At 44.4% G+C, this 20,132-nt stretch overlaps 1 protein-coding gene across 3 annotated transcripts in view; it reads left to right on the top strand.

Annotated features, from left to right (window-relative positions):
- The first annotated feature begins 2,897 nt into the window (after window positions 1–2,897).
- The window catches only part of PAQR8 (progestin and adipoQ receptor family member 8), a 39,196-nt gene continuing 21,961 nt past the window's right edge, over window positions 2,898–20,132 (top strand). Inside the window, exon 1 of one of the 3 annotated variants that reach the window (XM_043450512.1) lies at window positions 2,898–2,990. The gene's annotated coding sequence lies outside the window, so the exon portion shown is untranslated. Of the gene's footprint in view, window positions 3,232–20,132 lie in introns of all 3 variants that reach the window. The other 2 variants (XR_006266160.1, XM_043450511.1) reach the window with 2 other exon arrangements.

Below are 20,132 nucleotides of genomic sequence, written 5' to 3'. Positions count from 1 at the left end.
ATTGGTAACTCTTCAATCAGGAACTATTAATATTTACCTAGAAGAGAGATTGGGCCTTTCTGGGTGGCACTAGTGGTAAAGAACCCATCTACCAATGCAATAGACATAAGAAACACGAGTTCAATCCTTAGGTCGAAAAGATCCCCTGGAGAAGGGAATGGCAACCCACTCCAGTATTCTTGCCTGGAGAATCTCATGGACAGAGGAGCCTGGTGGGCTACAGAGTCTATGGGGTCACAAAGAGTGAAGTCACTTCACTCGTGTCCAACTCTGTGTGACCCTATGGACTATAACCCACCAGGCTTCTCTCTCCATGGGATTCTCCAAGCAGGAATACTGGAGTGGGTTGCCATGTCCTTCTTCAGGGGATCCTCCCAACCCAGGGATGGAACACACATCTCTTATGTCTTCTATTCTATACAACAAGCGCCCCATGGGAAGCCCCTCCCTACATCTAGAGTATAAAACTGTATCTTTGATCAGTCATTTGAAGTCAGCTAATCATCATTACACACCTAGTAATGCAAGAAACAATCATCTTGTACAGTGTGCTGTGCTAAGTCACTCTGTCGTGTCCAACTCTTTGTGACCGCATGGACCGTAGCCCACCAGGCTCCTCAATAAGCAGAATAAAAGTAATATAGTTAGTAGTATTGATAAGGTCATAAATAAGTATTTAAGTGAAGAGCTTCCAGTAGGTGTGGCCCAGTATCCCCCCAGATCGCTTACCAGTCTGTTTTGCATCCATCACTACCTTTAAGGGAAATTATATGTTGTTATCATACTCAAAGTTCACCAAAGATGTCTGCAGGTACGAGGTGAGTGGTAGATTATGATGACCCCTGAAGGACTGACAAAGGAATGTTATCTTCTGAGGACTTATGTGGTTGGCATCCAAAGAAGAACAATTGATGTTTATGTTTGAGCAGGTATTTCTGCCATTGGACAGTCTGGCTAATGCAGAATGCCATAGCCCAATGAATGGTAGAGGGGAGGGAGGAGGCCAAAGGGCAGAGAAAAAGTTTTATGTTTAAAGTTTTCTTGGCTTAACATATGAATTTTATGTCATCCCTTTTATGAAAGATCCAAGAGCCTCTTATAATGATTCAAAAATAATAAGGTCATTCTTTTTTCCAGAGTTACAAAAGTGTCACTTGTACTGCCCAAATCGAAGTGAGTCATCATCTCAGAGTAGGAAATGAAAGGAGCCAGTATGAGATGCAAGTAGTTTTTTAGTATTTATGTGTTTTATTTATCTGGCTGGGTGGGATCTTCGCTTGTAGTGCAGGGACTCTAGTTGCGGTGCTCGGCCTCCAGAGTACGTAGACTCCAGAGTACAGGGGCTTCAGTAGCTGTGGCTGGCGGGCTTACTCGCTCCATGGCATACGGGCTCTTAGTTCCCCAACCAAGTGTGGAAGCCATGGCCCCTGCGTTGCAACGTGGATTCTTAGCCACTGGACCACCAGGGAAGTCCTGAAAGTACTTAACAGTAATGAACTGTACATTTAAAAAATGATTAAGGTGGTTAATTTTATATCATGCATGAGGTGTTAAGTCGATTCAGTCCTGTCTGACTCTGCAACCCTATGGACTGGAGCCCTCCAGGTTCCTCTGCCTCTGGAATTCTCCAGGTGAGAATACTGGAGTGGGTTGCCAGTCCCTCCTCCAGGGATATTATGCATATTTTACCACAGTTAAAATGTTTTAAATTTAATGTTATGTGTATTTAGGAAAGCAAGTTTTATTATTTCTTTTTAGATTGACCTCAATTTTTTAAACTGAAGTACAGTTGATTTACAATATTACATTTGTTTCAGGGGTACAGCATAGTGATTAAGTATCTTTGCAGAATTTATTCCGTTGTAAGTTATTATAAGATAATGGCTATAATTTCCTGTGCTATACAGCATATCTTTATTGCTTATCTGTTTTTACACACAGTAGTTTGACTCCCTTAATCCCATAGCCTATCCAGAACAAGTCTGTTCTCTATGCCTGTGAGTCTGTTTCTGTTTTGCAAATACTTTGTATTTTTTTTTTTTTAGATTCCACATATAGGTCGTTTCATAGGGTATATAATGGAAAAGTGCCAGGTTTCAACAAACAGGAGTTGGGCCTGCCTGTCTCAAAAGAGTAATGAAGTGAATTAAAGGAATCTCTTAGAGTAACACTAATGCAGGTCATCTTCCCAGGATCTGAAGAGTCTCTATTTCTTTTGTCCAGATAATGATAATGAAGGCTGATTTTTTAACAGCAAAGCCAATATGATTTGTTAATTGATGTTCCTATATCTTTTCTTTCTTTCTTCTTTTTTTGGCTGCACCAGGTCTTAGCTGTGGCATGTGGGATCTAGTTTCCTGACCAGGGATGTATCCCGCTCCCCTGCATTGGGAGCAAGGGGTCTTAACCACCGGACCACCAAGCTCCCCAGTGCTCCAATATCTCAAGTGCATTTTCCTTATGGTAAAATGTGGACAGCAATGCGGGGACGGGACAAGTCCGAGGAGGACCAAATGTGGAAATTCCTTTCCTGACCACCTCCACTCCATCCCTTGTGTACGTAGGTCATGATTATCGCAACCTGCTAGAGGAGATGGGGGTATAGAAGTGGGTGACGTCCTGTCAGGGTAAGAGGTGTGTTTGTATGTTGCGTAAGTCACAGGGGAGTCCTTAGAGGATGGATCTCAGGGGTGTGAAAGTGTGTGTCGACAGTCGCCCTCCTTGGCAAGTCATAACATGATTTCATGGGCAGAATGACCCTGAATGTGCAGATCTGGGTGGTTAAGAGTAGACTGGATTCTGTCTTAAAAGATGAAGTTTGTTGCTTTTCCCTCTCCGGAAAGACTTCTGCAGTGCCCCCCCCCCGCCCCACCCCACCCCCGGAAAGAACAGGACAGCGGCTGACTAGTGTCTTTTTCTCCTGTCCCCTCGGGCCTTCAGCCGCCGAAAGGGGGCCTTGCGGGCCTGACCCCCGGCTGGAAGGAAGAGGCGTAAGTCAACTTCCTCGCCCGCGGCACCCGCGGCGGCGGTGGGTGCGCGGGTCTGCGCATCCCGCCCCCGGGCCGGGAAGGGGCGGAGCCGGGCGGAGCCCGCCCCCGGCTGGCCCCTCTTCCCCGCCGCTCCTCCGACCCGCGCTGGCCGCAGTCACCGCCGCCTGCAGGAAGCTGGGAGCGGGATCTTGGGCCGGGAGTGCGGGCTGGGCTGCGTGCACGGGCTCGGCCGCCGCTGCCGGTGAGTCCCTGGGCTGGCGGCGCGGTGCGCGGAGGGAGGCGGGTCAGGACCCGGCTGTTGGGGAGCCCCCGGGCGCAAGCGCCGGGATGTCAAGATCGCGACCGTGGGGGCCCCCGGAGGAGCATCGCGAGGTAGGGGAGGAGCCCGGGGGCCGGGAGTCAACATGCCCCCGGTGCTGGGGAGCCCAGGAGCCCTGCAGGCGAGGCAGAGGGTCAGGAACTCGAAGTTGGGCGTCCCGAAACCCGATCCTGGAGGACTACAGGGTTAGGATCCTGAGGTTGGAGAGGTCCCCAGGGGTGCGGAATGAAGGCTGCCCAGTCGGCCTTCTCGGGGCGCCCTCCGCAGGGCGGAGGGGAGCAGAACCCGGGAAGGGAGTGCGGAGAGAGGAAGCCCGAGGCGGGCGGGGCGGGAGAGAAGCCCCAGGGAGGGGAGCCCCGGACAGGGGAGGGTGGGGCGACGCGAGTGACTTCTCCCGGGAAGGATGGAGGGGGTTTCGCCGAAAGGGCGGGCGCGGGGAGCGGAGCTGTGCGGAGAACCGGGGTTCTGTTCTGGAGGATGGGGGACTGGAGAGCTAGAATGCCGCGGCGGGGGTCCGAGGTGGCCGGAGGAGCTGTAGGGCGGGCACTCAGGGAACATCTCGGCCTAGGGGACGCAGCCCACTCGGTGGGGTCATGGCCATCTCAAGAGGACACCCACTCGAGGGAGCAAGAAAGGCCACCCTGGACGGGGCTGGGTTGGGACCCTCCACCTAGCGAGCTCGGGCAGTGTTGGCAACTTCGGCAGGGAGACCAGAGAGGGGCGCACCTGGCAGACCTGCGTGGGCACCGCAGTGCCCTAAGTATCTGTGGGCCCTCAGGCACAGACTCACAAAAGGGAGACCCCTGGACTGGACAGGCTTAGGGTTGCATCTCATATGTCTGAGCTGGGTTGGAAGTGATTTTGCCCAGGGATCCAATGAGAAGAGTCTGGGCTTATAGCTCAGAATAGCTCTGGAGTGAGTTTTCAAATTGTATGGGTAAGCTCTACCTCTGTGTGTGTGTGTGCAACTCATAATAAAAGTGTGTGTAATTTTTAGATCCACATGTGCTGCTTGCTTCCTCCTCTTCTGTACTTTGTGAGAGGTTGTTTCTGAGTAAAAACTGGAGGAAAATCAGGAAGGTTCCGGCGTACACACATACACACGAACCGCCCACAAATGCATTGCATTCCACAGTCTAGTAAACACGAGTATTATACTTTTGGATTGCTTCTGTTGGCAGGGCTCCCTTTAGTGGAGTGAATAGGAGTTAACCTGCATGGAAGGTGGACTGCCCTTGACTACCCTCTTAGGATATCCACAGCCTGGACCCACCCCTGAGTTGCTGCACCCTTGACCAGGTCACCTGGTGGGGCGCTAGCCTGCTCAGGACCTCAGGGAATGGGCATTCTAGAGTCTGGTGAATATAAACAAATGACCAAAGCACTGTCTGGTTTATCTTTTCTTTTTTTTTTCCCGTTTGATGTAGGTGTCTGGCTCTCTTTTACTAGTTAAATAATATTGACATCTTATATTAATGTATTCTATATGGTTAATTATGTGTGGTAATTAGCTTAATTATTAGATATAACAACTAAATCAGGAAGACCTAGGGCCTTGGGAATCCTGTTAAGTAGATTTCTCCCTGCGGAGGTTCCTGGGCTTTAAGGGGCAGTGGAAGGGGGAGAGAATGCACTCTACTCCTTTTCTTTTCTGCTGTAGATATAGGTCCATTTTCTAATATACGCTGAGATTTGAGCTTCCTGGGAGGACCAACGACTTTTGGCATCTAGTATTTGGCTCAGATGGTAAAGAATCTGCCTGCAATGCAGGAGATCTGGGTTTGATCCCTGAGTGAGGAAGATTCCCTAGAGAAAAGGATAGCTACCCACTCCATTATTCTTGCCTGGGAAATCCCATCGACAGAGGAGCCTGACGCTACAGTCCATGAGTTCACAAAGAGTTGTACACAGTACACAACTTAGTGAATAACACTTTTCACTTTTTAATATGTTGGGCCTATTTTTTTTTTTCCTTCATCAAGAGGAAAGCTCATCAATAAGTATGCAAGTTAACGGTAAAGTGATCTATTCAATTTCACAGGTATCATTTCAGGACAAGTTTTTTTTTCCATTAGGGAGTGGTCAGAACCTTGCACCAAAATCTGCATTATCATTATTGCGGTAGCATATTTATTCACTTGGACATAGAGCTAGCTGATTCTTCCAATTCTTTATCCAAATGTTAGAATAAGTACCTAAGTATTTATACATTCAAATAAATTCGTGTTTCACCCTTTCTTCCTCACCCCTCATCATGGCAAGCTGTGTACTAATTCTAGTGATGCTGTCATTGCCGAGAATAATTTTGGAGCCCTGCTTTGGAGTTGCCTTCAGAGTTGGCAACACGTTGACTGAATTGCCTCTGTGATGGCAAACCTTCCGCAGTTGGGAAACAGCCAAACGCTTGTGTGGAGCCAACTTTGGTGGAGAATTGGGGTTGTTATAGGAAGTATGTCCATTAAAGTAATGAAAGTCCTCTTGAAGGACTGGCAGTTCTACAGGGGTCATCCAGTAAAGAGTATGTGTTTAGGATTGTAAAGTAGTTGCTTTGAAATGCAGCCTTCATTTGGTTGTTTGTGCTCTGGTGCATGTGTTAAAAAAAAAAAAAAAACTGGTCCTAGAGGAGGAAATGGCAACCCACTCCAGTATTCTTGCTTGGAGAATCCCATGAACAGAGGAGCGTGGCGGGCTAAAGTCCATAGGGTTGCAGAGTCAGACACAACTGAGGTGACTTAACATGCACCAACACCTTCTAGCTTATGGGGCTGGAGAAAATAAGCCTTTCTTTTCCCCTTCCATGCCCTCTGTACCAGGCAGTTTCCATCCCCTTGCATTTCTTACCGAAAGCAAAATGAGCAAAAGACTTGTTTCTTCCAGCAAAAAAGGTAGTCAGAAAGTCACTTACCCTGTTGGTCATTAAATGCCTGATACCTAAGTTTTTATGTGAAAAGATCTATATAGAGTCAAGGGGAAGAGAATGATTTCTGAAAATCCATTTTAGTTTTGGGATTCCATAGCACATTGCATGAAAAATTAACATATCCCTTTTCTACCTTTGTTTCCCTAAATTCCATTTTTCCCCCTCAGGTTGTATAACCTAAACTTTCAGTACAGCCATAGCTTGAATCTTGATTTAACTATGATCTTGGACAAATTATTCATCTCTTTTGGCCTCCATTTTCTTACCCTAACATGAAGATATGATGAGCAGGTATCTCATGGGGCTGTGATGAAGATGAAGTAAGATTTGTGTGTGTCCCTTCACTGATCCCTGAGGTCAGTGTCCCTTACATAATCAGTGCTCCATAGAGTCTAGCTCTTTGTGTTATTAAGAGTGCTTATTGATCGTATTGTATTAAAATTCATTTTAAACCATGTAAAAATTTATAATTTCCATGTAATGATAGTCCCTTTGGCTGGGCTTTGCAAATGAACCTGTCCTCTCAGGAGATTTTTAGGAGCGACCTTAACAGCAACCATAGCTAGCTACTTTATTTTGAGTTCCTATTGGGCTTCCCAGAGGTAAAGGATCCACCTGCCAAGCAGGAGACTCCAGTTCAATCCCTGGGTCAGAAAGATCCCCTGGAGAAGGAAATGGCAACCCACTCCAGTATTCTTGCCTAGAAAATCCCTTGGACAGAGGAACCTGGCAGGCTATAGTCCATGGGGTTGCAAAGAGTCTGACACGACTTAGCAACTGAGCATGCATGTATTTTAAAATACAAAAAGTCCAGTTTTGATTGTGTGTTAGGTGTACAGTTTGGTAAAAAGCTGAAGGAAAATTGTTTAAAAGCTTCTCCTATAATTTTCTCCCTGATCCAATGAAACATTTTTCTAACAACATAGCTCTAGTTCTCATATATTGAAAGGGATGATTCTGGGGAACGTTTGTTTCAATTAAATTGGAGTTTTTTGTTTTTTTTTTTAAGTGATTGAGAGGAAGAACCTGGCACTGCATTCTCAGCCCTTTCGTAAATACCAACAGTCAGTTTTTGCAAATTTATGAATTTTATTATATACAGTTAATTTTAGCTTAATTTTAATGAAATAATTTATGGTTACTATGCAATAGCTGTTTCATAAAATGTTCAACATTTAGTGAGAATTCTCTGTGTTTCAGTGAAGTATGTGCAGGAGACGAGGTATAAGGAACAGATTTTTTCCTCCAGAAGTTCACATAATGTGCCCTTTTGCTTAGGACAATGCATTAGCAAGAGTTGTTTTTTGTTTTTTTTTCTCCTGATGGCTTACAGGGCTAAGGATTAATATGAATTTCACTACATGTTCCTTTTCCTCAATTTCTTGGAGAAGGCTAAATATATGGATCTCTCAATAGTGTTTATATTTTTTGATGTGGATTAATTCTTTCAGGATTAGATCCTGCTATGTACTCAGATGCCATAAAGGGAAGTAAGGGCTCTAAAATTACTTAGTGAATTGTAAAGTGATAGTCTGCCTTCTCTACGGGGGCTGGCGTGGGGAGATGGAGTCTACATCCTCAGGTTCAACCAATCAAGGATGGAAATTTCAATGAAAAAATTAATCCATAGTCAATCTAAGAAAGAAATGGAACATTTTATTCAATCAACCTGAGGATTATAACCTGGGAGACAGTCTCTCAGAGAGGTCTGAGAATTATTCCGAAGAGGTAAAGGTTGTGGCCAGTCTAGATGTGACTTTGGACAAGGGGGTACATGTAATCAAGCACACATATTGGTAGAGTTATTGCTATCTGCAAGGAACAGGTGTCTTAGTTGATGGTTTTAGTGCCTCTGTAAATATGGGAAGATTCTAGAAACTGGATTCATAAAATTTTCTCCTGAAAATATCTTAACCATTTGAGGGCCAATTTCTGTTTTCCTGTAGCACAAAATGCCTCATCTTGATCTTTGCCCTGAATTCCTTTCAAGGTGTACTGCATAGGTCAGTGACCACAGTGGCTGATGACTTAATCCTTGTAGAATTGATGGTAGGCAACCTTCTTTATTTTTACAATCCCCTCCTTTTCAGTCTTAATTTTGACCAGGATTTGGGAGGCATTTTGTGACCGCTTTGTCTCGTGATGCTAGGAAGGCTCCTTCCCAGGTTGGGCAAGGATTTCTTTAATAGGCTTCTCAATGTGCTCTTAGTGGACAAGACTCTGTTAAGTAGCCAGATCCTCTGGCCAGCCTGTAATATGGTCTGGGAAATGGTTCCCTCTTGTTGCTTCTTCCCACATCTAGAGTTACACTATTATAGTCATTAATCTTATAGAATCATATATTTCATCAATCATTTCAAGTCACCTAATCATCATTAATTTTACCAGAGCCTTGGCCACACATTTGGTCATGCAAGAAACAATCATCTTCTTCAATAGGAGGAATACAAGTAATGCAGCTAGTGGCATTAATAAGGTCATAAGTAAGTATTTAAGTGAAGAGCTTCCATTAGGTGTGACCCAGTATCTCCCCAGGTTCTCTGACCAGTCTATTCTATAGCAGTTGCTATATTTAAGGGAAATGATATATTGGTATTGTACATAAAGCTCACCAAAGATGTCTACAGGTAGAAGATGAAGGTGAGTTATCATGACTTCTTAAGGATTGACAAAGGAATTTTATCCTCTAAAGAGTTATGTGATTGCCAGAAGAAGCACAAGTGATCTTTCTGATTGAGCAGGTATTTCTGCCATTGGAGAATCTGGTTAATGCATAATGCAGATGTACAATGACAAGTGGATGGGAGGGAGGAGGCCAAAGGGCAGAGAAAAATTTTATGTTTAAATTTTTCTTGTCTAGCCTTAAAATGTCAGTTGAAATAAATGTCAGAAAATAGTTAGGGAAAAAAATATCCCAGGGGAATTTTGGGGGAGCATGAATACATGTAATGTATGGCTAAATCCCTTCTCAGTTCACCTGAAACTATCACATATATCTATCATATATAGACTATAATAGTCTATATCCCAATATAAAACAAAAAAGTTAAAAAATCCCAGAAAATTCCAGAAAACAAAGCTTGAACTTGTCATGCCCAGGCAAGTACTTACACAGCATTTATTTTACACAAAACAGTTACATTGTATTTACAGCTATTCACATAACATTTACATTGTATTAGGTAATATAAGTAATCTAGAGATGTTTTAAAGTATGTGGATGAATGTGGGTAGGTTACATGTAAATACTATGCCACTGTATATAAAGGACTTGAGCATCCACAGATTTTGGTATGCCAGGAGGATCCTGGAAGCAATCCCCATAGACACTGAGGGGCCACTGTATCAGTGTAGGATGGGGCTATTTTTGTTGTTTACCCTTCTATAGTGGCATTTGGCCTTTGCTCCGCCTCTGTTCTGAATGGTAGTTTACACCCAGGAAACAGTACAGCAGGGTGCTTGAGACTAGAGCAGGTGTTCTTAATAAGGAGCAGGGGCAATGATTTTACATCCCTTTCACCCCCAGGCCACCAGGATATTTGGCAATGTCTGGAGATATTTTTGATTTTCAAAGTTGGAAAGGAGAGAGATGTTACTGGCATCTAATGGGAAGAGGCCAGAAATGCTGCTAGATGTTGTATAATGCATGGGATAGCCCTTCACAGCAAAGAATTTCCCAGGTAGCTTAGCTGGTAAAGAAGCCCCCTGCAGTGCAGGAGACCCCAGTTCAATTCCTGGGTTGGGAAGATCCACTGGAGAAGGGATAGGCTACCTACTCCAGTATTCTTGGGCTTCCCTGGTGGCTTAACTGGTAAAGAATCCGCCTGCAATGTGGGAGACCTGGGTTTGATCCCTGGGTTGGGAAGATCCCCTGGAGGAGGGAACCCACTCCAGTATTCTGGTGTGGACAGTTCCATGGACTATATAGTTCTTGGGGTCACAAATATTTGGACATGACTGAGCGACTTTCATTTTCATTTCAAATGGCAGGAGTGCTGAGAGATCCTGAACTGGATTAAGGGATCTGGGGTGGGGACCAACCCATGTTAGCATTCTAGAATGACCCTGGATGAGCTCCTTAAAAGTGCAGGTCTGAAGTGCTGTTGTGCAATTAGATGGGATAGTGTATATAAAATACTTAGCTCACAGAGTTGCCCAGTAAATGGTAACTAGTAGTAGAATGTCTGGTTAGTCAGTCCTGGGACTATGCATCTAAGACACAGCTTTGGCTTTTGAACCCATGGTGCACAGATCCAGGTCAGGTTTCCTGATCCCATCCATGTGTCCAAGAGTAGGTAGGGCAGGGACACAGAACCACCATGTCTGTGGTTCCTTCTGCATTCTGGTTCTGCTGGCCGTGGGCTGCAGTTGCTTCTAACCAGATGAGCAGGGCAGTGCTGCAGACCCGTTTTCTAGAGGGCAGAGACCAGCTGAGGCTGGAGGAGCTCTCTGTTACCTCCTCCACACTTGGAAGGAGGAGAAGGCTAGGTGGCAAAGTCCTCCCCCAACCCTACACCCCCCAACATGTCTTCTGGGCTCTACTGGGACCCCTATCTCTGCATGGGCACAACTTCCTCTACTGTGTGAGCAAGCAGGCCTGGTGTCTGGCAGTTTCTCTTTACTTTCTCTTAGCCTCTTCTACTCAAGCAAACGTTCTTGGAGAGTCCCTTCACTTTTTAATGAAACACTCCAAGTCCGCTGCAGGTTTTGCTCTTTGTGGGCCTTCTTGGCCATCTGGGGAGGACAAAGGAGGCCGCCCATGAAGCTCAGGCCCCGCTTGGACCTTCCTGCTTTGCTATGTTTTTGCTGGTGCACTTTGAGCCAGAGCAGTGAGTGGTCCGTTCAAGCAACCAGAGGCGCCTCAGCGGGATGGGGGTGGGATGACATTCCGAGAGAGTTTAGCAGACCCAGATGTAAACAATGGAGTGGTTTTTCAGCTGTGAGCTGGAAACCATCAGTTCTGTGGTTCTCAGTCCTGGCTGTACAATTTAGAAGCACCTGGGGCTTTCTAAGAGTGCAGATGCCCAGGCCCCACCCAAGACAGTTGATTCAGAATCTCAGTGGGCAGGGCCTGGGCATCAGATTTTTTAAGATGCTCCTGAGATTCCGAACCATGCCTTGTGAAATTAATGACCTGCATTTAAGAGAAAGGAAGAAAGAAGAAAACGAAAGAAAAGAGAGCCAAACTAAATATGAGAGTAACATAAGTACTGTTTTGTTAAATGTTTGTCTTATGATGAATGTATCACCTGCTTGTGATGTAAAATATGTTCTTTCCGAAGGGCTGTAATCGAAAAAGTTTGAAAAACTTTATTTTAAAGCCTTAGAAGTATTCAATTAATGTTGGCAAATTGTCTCTTGAAATATTTCTGTATGTATTTCTGCTAGACAGTTTTCTAAGTGCTTTTATATAGCTTGTCAAATACAACTTTCACTGTCAATACAGTGATTCTGTCAATTCTGCAATTCTGTCAATACAACTTCTGTGAGCCATGGAAAGCAGATATCATTATATTGATTTCTTTCATACAGATGAAGGAAACCTGGGGCTGGAGATAAGAGAAATTTGTCAAAGTCACAGTGAGAAAAGGGGCAAAATGGACTCAAACCCAGGGCTTCTGATTACTGCTACAGGGCTCTGTCCATCACATCTTTCTGTCTCTTCTGATGTAGTTGGAGCATGGCCTTGATGTAACTTCAAATAATGCATCGAAATAATATTGACTGAACACCTACTGATATCAGGAAACATAGAGTTGACCCTTGAGCAACCTGTGGGTTAGGCCATCCTTGGGTCTGGCCTGGTAGTCCTGGCTGAGAAGGGACCTGAACACTGACCCTGTGGAGTGAGATTGGAGAGACTTCGCAGTAGTCTGGGAAGCAAAGGCTATTTTGTTCATCTGTTCATTTATCCACTCACTCATTTATCAGTATTAATGCCTTGCCAGGGCTGGGGTCTATGCTGAACATGGGTAAAGATGGAGTGTTGAACTCAAATGCAGTTCCCGCCCTTGCGAAGGTTACAGTTTGGAGGTGAGTACATAAGGGAGGATGCTCTGCTTCAGAAGCAGGTGGGGAAAGGATTCCTCAAGGCTTTCTCATACCTGTGCACAGAGCTGAAGCAAAGCTCAGGCCATGTGTAAACAAAAGTACAAACAGTTGGTTGTACTCAGGAGCTTAGCATGGAAGAACAAGACCTCACGTTAGCCCACGTGACATTCAGAACCCCACTTCCCCAAAGGTGGGGAACCACATTCTGCTGGAAGTCACCTGGGTTGGATGATCAGGTTGAGTTAAGCCTGGGGCTTAGGGTGTATCCTCGGAGTGTCTGGGAGGGTGCAAGCTCCAAGCCATCTAGATAACTAATTAACTGTCCCTATTCTCTTATGTGAGAAGGACTCTGTACCTCAACAGACCAGTGTTTGTTGAATGCGTGAATTAATAATGATTATAAAGAATGTTCATCTATTATAAAGGTAATGGAAGATGTCAAGATTTCAAGACAAGCACACCCAGAGAAGAGTCAAGTTCTCCCCACTTTCCAGGATGAGCTGGTTCCTGGCACTGTAAGAACCTAAAGGCAATCAGAGCTAGGATTATTGATTTAAGAGTTTTTGGTTGGTCTTGAGATATTAGCATTAAGGGCAGTGACATTTATTTCTGCTTATGATGATGTAGTCCAGGATTAAGAAAAGCAAGCAAGAAAAAACTCAATTCTTTTTTAAAAGTATTTTTATTTATTTATTTGGCATTTATGGGTCCTAGTTTCGGCATGCAGGATCTTTAATCAGCATGTGGGATCTACTTCCCTGTCCAGGGATTCAACCCAGGCCCCCTGTATCAGAAGCGCAGAGTCTTAGCCACTGGACCACCAAGGAAGCTTCCTTCCCCACCCCCCATCCTAATTTTTAAGGAACAGGTAATTTGTTGCTTTTCACCAGTAACTGGAAGCTATGTATTTGCCCTATTCTTAGTACCTGCTCTCTGGAGGCTAAGAGAATTTCCCAAGAGGTTCAAGATCAATCCATAGTACAGAAACTGGGAGAGGGCTACTGTTCCCCAAACCACTTGAAGATGGGATAGAAATACTCTGCTAAATGTTGCCTGTAGGTCATACTTTTTGTGAGAAATAAAACTTTATTGGTGAAATCTCATTTTCCTTTTAGACTTAAATTGCTTGTATAAAATATGGAAGAAAAAAAAGAGGAGGATGTAAAAATCAATGTTGAGTGTAATGGCTCTTGAATTAGAAAATTTAAATTCTCCATGGTGTATTTCACCCTGTCCAAAGGATTCATTCCAGGAGTTCAATCTTAGCTTTGCGATCCCTGCACTTAAGCAAGATGAGGGCATCAATATTGTTCTCTTGAGTTGCCAGGAACCCTAAGAACTTTATAAAGTGGCATTAATTAGTTACATGCATGGACTCATGCTGGGATTGGAATTGGCTGCAGTTGTAGAATGTCACCCAGACAAACAGGTTCAGGTATAAAGTGCCAAGAATTTCATTGAAACTGGGCAGCATTTCAGGCAGGTAGAAACTGATTCATCAGATCTCATTGTGGTGAAGAGGTTCAGATTAATTCAGGAAGTGCATGCACAATTTTGTCCCATGAAAGAAAAAGAAAATATTAGACTGTTTGTAATTATGTGGCTGTGATATGTCTCATGGCCTGGAGGACCATTGTGTCTAGATACATTAACCTAATCCAAAGGACGTAATAATAATAATACACCCATTTGTGCGTGAAGGCATACTGAAACACAAAATACCTACTGTTTTGAAGAATACGTACTATATAGAAGACTCCTATGTGCCAGGCATTGTGCAGTGCGGTGTTTCTTTACATTGTCTCTACTCCTTGAAACAAATTTAGGAGAGAGAGATCCCAGTTTACCAGTGAGAACAAGAAATAAAGTGGCTCACCGAAGGTCACTATAGTTAGGAAGTGTCAGAGCTGGTTATAGATTTTTTATTTGTGAAAGGGCCTGTGGCAGATGAGTTTGTGTTTAATTCAGGGCTCCTTTACAAAGCGTCTATAGCCTGGAATGGGTCCAGGGTGGGATTTCCTGTCTGCTCAGCTCATCACCCTATATAAGGGATTCTAGAAGGTGGGAGTTGCTAAATTTATATATGTGGTTCCTGAACCTACGGGAAGCATTGGCTCTGGGGGCAGGGGGCAGGGTCTTGAGGTGGTGCATCGAGCTTTTTTTCATGATTTCCTTTGCCTACAAAACCACATATGTGTGTGTCAAATAGCTGCACAGACCATCAAAACTTGGCAATCCTTTGCTTTTAGCTCAGGTGATAGTAGCTTCATTTCGAGCCACCTGCCAGCTCTTCTAAACTCTAACCTGAGATTAGGTGTAACTGACTAAATGATCCAGGGTCATGAATCATTGAATGGATGTGGTTCACTTAGAAAACTTTCAAAGCATGGAAGACTAATAATGATCACTTTAAAACAGGTTTGATGGGACTTCCCTGGTGGTTGGGCTTCCCTCATAGCTCAGTTGGTAAATCATCTGCCTGCAATGCAGGAGACCTGGGTTCAATTCCTGGGTTGGGAAGGTCCCCGGGAGAAGGAAATGGCAACCCACTCCAGTATTCTTGCCTGGAGAATCCCATGGACAGAGGAGCCTGGCAGGCACAGTCCATGGGATCGCAAAAGTCGGACACGGCTTAACAACTAAGACACATACAACACATCCTCGATGGTTAAGACTCTGCGCTTCCACGGCAGGCGGTAGGGAACTAAGATCCCACACGCTTCACAGTGCAGCCAAAAAAAAACAGGTTTGATGATGAAGATGCTGGGCAATAATGGATAGCCTAGAGTGACAGTGAAGATCTCAGCTGCAACCCCCTGACCCGCCACCGTGCTTGCCCCAAGCCCACCCATGTCTATAGAAAGGCAGGCATCCCTGTCTTTTGGACCTGGAAACGACAGCCTCAAGGCTTTCTCTGATCTAGGACAGATCGCATTAATTGAGCACATGTTGTATGCTAGCAGTTTTACCTGTACTATCATCTCTGTCTCTTAAACTTACTATTATAGAACATTTCAGACAGAGGCGGATAGAATGGTAGAATATACCTCCATGTGCAACCAGCCTGCAACTTCAACAGTTACCAACTCATGACCAACTTCTCTGCATACACCTTACCTTCAGACGATTTTGAGGCAAACCCCAACCCTCATATCATGATCTGTGAGCATTTCAGAATGAATTTCTGAAAGAAGAGGGCTCTTCTATTGTAATTCTTTAAATGTCAACAACCCTGTTAGTCAGGCACCTCCTTATCCTTATTTTATAGGTGAAGACAGTGAGGCACAAGGAGGTTAAATTATATGCCCAAGATCATCCAAGGCAGAGTCAGGATTCAAATCCAAGTTGCCTAACTCCAGAGCCTGTCCTATTAAACACCATATCCTGTTAGGGTAGCAATTAGACCCCTCTGCTGTAGCTAATCCTCCACTATAGAATTGGATTTTGGAAGCAGAAAAATAGACCCCCAGGGACAACACTATTGATTTCTAAATGAATTCAATCACCCAGTCATTGTTACAGGTAGGGTCTATTTAGGTACACTGGGACAGAAGATTGTGAAAGTCTTACAGTTGTCATTTCCAGGTATGAAAGGATCGACCTGAAATATTCGTGGATTCTCTTTAGGCAGCAAAATTGATAAAGCAGTCAAAAACCTTGATTGTGCTAGTGTTTGAAAGGGTGGAAAAGCCCATAATGAAAAAGACTTCACAGAAAATATGATTGTCATGGTGCTCTGGCTGCCAAGGGGAAGAAAAAGGTTTCTTTTAAAATGAATTTTCCTTTGGTTTTCTCTCTTGGCAGAAGGAATCATAGTCTTCCCACTGAGTCTTTTCAGTTTGTTTCTAGCATAGCTAATTGTGTTTATTTGTCTCCAGAATCACATGCCTGCCTCTCCTCCCTTGCCTTTTCTTAAGGTCTCTTGCCTGCTGTGTACTACGGTTGCTGCCAAAAACGTTCCTCTCACCTGGGAGCAGTTGGCTGAGTAGATGTTGGGCGGTTGGGAGGCCAGCTGTCTCTCCAGAGGCCTGACCTGGCCTCTGGCATCCAAACCCACCTCAGGGGAGAGGCAGGGAGATTATATAAGCTTGCGGGGAAGGAACCATGTCATTTGCCTTGTGTGTGCCCATTTGGTCCATCACTGTTAGGAACAGAGCAGAAAACATGTGAATACTACTGACTGACTGATCTAAGAGCTTTGCTAGCTCAAGTTCAAGAAATTGATTTTCCATTTTTTTCCCCATCAAAATGAACATCACATTGATTTTTCTGTTTAATATTTTTCTTTGGCTTTGGGAATCACTGACTTGTTTTTTGACACCTTTTAAAAAATTTTTTATTTATTTTTGGTTGCACTGGGTTTTCATTGCTGTGTGGGCTTCTCTCTAGTTGCGGCGAGCGGGGACTACTCTTCATTGCGGTGCGCGGGCGTCTCATTGTGGTGGCCTCTCTTGTTGCAGAGCACAGGCTCTAGGCGCGCTGGCTTCAGTAGTTGCAGCACTCAGCCTCAGTAACTGTGATGTGAGCAGGCCTTAGTTGCTCCATGACATGTGGAATCTTCCCAGACCAGGGATCGAACCCATGTCCCTACACTGACAGGCGGATTCTTATCCACTGTACCCCCAGGGAGGTCCAGGAATTGCTCCCTTTTAAGTGATTCTCAAACCTGTTCCTTTTCTTTCCCGGTTCCCTGTGAAGTCTAATCGCAGAAGCCATATAACCATAGCAAAACCACCCAGTCCTCCTCAGTCCTCTCACCTATGAAGCTCTAAATGGTGGTGCTTGTCAGGGTGTAGTGAAGATGTGCCTAGAAATTCTGCCTTTGACTGTCTCTGGGAACACCAGTGAGGACCTCTGCCAGTGTCTTTTTCAGGGAACATCTATTTTCCTTAAAACTGTTGTTGCAAAAACATCAAAATTCGTTTTTTTTTTTTTCTTTTTTTATGACTGCTGTGGCTTCTACTTTTTGAAAAACTAAATTAAGGAAAACAGTAGACTGGGAATTGCTAGCTCTTCATCATACAGTCAGCTCAGGGAGGGCAAATACATGGCTTTGTGCCCTGGCCCCCTCCTGAGCCCAGGGTTGGTGGCAGACTTGTGCATGGATCACAGCAGCTTCCCTGGAGCTCACTGGTGAGGTGGGGGGGAGGGGTGCCTCTCAGCGCAGGACCCCAGGAAGCCAGTTACCGAGGGTTGACACCTATTTGCCCTTTCCTAAGTAAGTGATCTTTAAAGCCCTTCCCAGATGTACAGAACAGAATTTTGGACTCTGTGGGAGAAGGCGAGGGTGGGATGTTTTGAGAGAACAGCATTGAAACATGTAGATTATCTAGGGTGAAACAGATCACCAGCCCAGGCTGGATGCATGAGACAAGTGCTCGGGCCTGGTGTGCTGGGAAGACCCAGAGGAATAGGGTAGAGAGGGAGGTGGGAGGGGGGATCGGGATGGGGAATACATGTAAATCCATGGCTGATTCATGTCAATGTATGACAAATACCACTACAATATTGTAAAGTAATTAGCCTCCAACTAATAAAAATAAATGAAATAAATAAATAAATAAATAAAGCCCTTCCCAGACTAAAATGGGTCACATTAGGTCCTTAACAGCTAGGGACCAGCTCTTCTCTTTTCCCAGGAATCAGATCAAAGGGAGGGAATGTGTTACCACTCAAGAACACTAAACCCTTTCTGGAAAGCAGATGACGGGGAAACGTTTTAACCCTGATGGTTCACTGAGGAATTGGAGGTGGTGACTCTCCCTTTCCAACCCGTGGTGGGCTTGTGCATTGGGTTTGTAGTTTGGTTGGTGAGTCAGTGAGACTAACTAAAGTCATCCTTTTTATGGAGAACCAGAATGTTTAATGCCCACCAGGGAATATAAAGGAAATGGGAGCCCACAGCCTGTCATTTAGGAGTTCCTAATCCAATAGAGCAGTTGTATTAATATTAAGCTGAATTGAGATTTCGTGTAGTTTAATGAGATGCAAGAAGGAGAAACTTCGTGCCTATTTATAATTAACTCACTCTCAGCTGACTAACATCCTTTTGAAGACATTTGGAGGGTGTTAAGATAATGCCTATGAAGCAACGGGACTTCTTTGACAGAAGATGTGATAAGTATTTATGATCACATTATAGATAATGGACTGGCCTACCGCTGCAGACCTGGCTATCTCCAGGAAGATTAACAGAGGAGGCCAAGCTGCTCTCTGGGTGGTTAGGATCAGGCTGGTGTGCACAAGTGTGGTTTTCTCTTGTTTTAATCCACAACACATTCTTTTACAAGAAAAAGTCAAGAAAGTCTTTTTTGCAAGAAAGAGCTCATTCTGGCATGCTCTGATCTACCAGCAAGGACCAGCAGAGGTACTTCTCCATTTCAGAAGTCTCAGCTGGCTACTGAGAGCAAAGGAAGGGAAAGGGGGGAAACCTTATAGATCAAAGAAAGCATTACACTGGCTAAGTATTTCTCAAAAAATCAGGTTAGATTTAGAATCCTCTCAAGTGTGTACTTTTATCTGGCAATGCTTATCTAAAAATCATACTTAAGCTGAAATCTCTCCTAGCTTACTATTTTGGGCTTCCCAGGTGGCACAATGGTAAAGAGCCTGCCTGCCAATGCAGGAGGCGCAAGAGACACAGGTTCAATCTCTGGGTTAGGAAGATCCCCTGTAGAAGGAAATGGCAACCCACTACAGTATTCTTGCCTGGAAAATTCTGTAAACAGAGGAGCCTGGCATGCTATAGCCCATGGGGTCACAAAAGAATCAGACACAAGTGAGCACACACACACTATTATTTTTTACTTTCTCCATCTTTTGTTGGTTGGTGGTTTAGTCACTAAGTCGCGTCCGACTCTTTGAGATCCCATGAACTGTAGCCCACCAGTCTCCTCTGTCCTTGGGATTTCCCAGGGAAGAATACTGGAGTGGGTTGCCAGTTCCTTCTCCAGAAGATCTTCCCAACCCAAGAATCGAACCCATGTGTCTTCTGCATTGCAGGTGTTCTCCTGCATTACAAGTGGATTCTTTACTAGCCACCAGGGAAGCCTTTTCCATCTTTTAGGATGTCATATGAAAGTAAGCCAGAAAACATTATTTGGGGTTGTTATTCAGGAATGTCCAAACTAGCCGAATTCTCTGGAGTGGGAGAAGTGGCCTGGAAGGCTGAAACAGCGAGCTGGGGAATAATTGCAACTTTTCAGTAGATACTAGGATCTTTTGTGGAAGGGAGCACTGGGGCAGTGGAACTGCAAGTACTGTACTGACCTTGAGTTTTCTCACAACAATAAGTGCTTGTCTCTTGCCAAGACCATATGATCTGTGGAACTTGCTCGAATAGCTTCTGGCTGGTACTGTGGCTTTTGTTTTCTACTGGCACCCTGGGACTTGAGAACGCACTCCTTGGAGTTTAAAATCATCTTATTTGAATGCTGACCGGATGGTGGGCTTATATAATTGGTTATTAGATACTGGAGAAACTTAAAACTTGAAAGTGACACTTTTTAGAACTGTATTTATCTTGTCTTAGGCTTATAATGACATTCATTTTTTTTTTCTTTTCAACTTTAATTCAGAAATATCAAGTCATTGGCCTTTAGCATTCTCAGTTTACAGATGGCGCTACTAGTGCCAGAAGGATCGTGGTTTATTTTTAAGTATGTGATTCATTTAATTTGAGGAGAGGAGGATTTGGGCCTTCTGCCTTCCAGCTTACTTTGCCTCCAAGATCAATACAGCCTCCAAGGGGGAAGAGTTGTCTGTTTCTTATTGGTGTTTATAATGGAAGTGCCTTGTTGGTATTAATGACAGTGTATCTACTTCCATGTAGCTTTGATTAATCAAGTCTTCA

The sequence above is a fragment of the Cervus canadensis genome, chromosome 28, assembly GCF_019320065.1.
Source record: "Cervus canadensis isolate Bull #8, Minnesota chromosome 28, ASM1932006v1, whole genome shotgun sequence".
NCBI classification, from domain to species: Eukaryota; Metazoa; Chordata; class Mammalia; order Artiodactyla; family Cervidae; genus Cervus; species Cervus canadensis.
The sequence above is the reverse complement of the archived record's forward strand: the minus strand, read 5'-3'. Positions and strand labels throughout refer to the sequence as shown.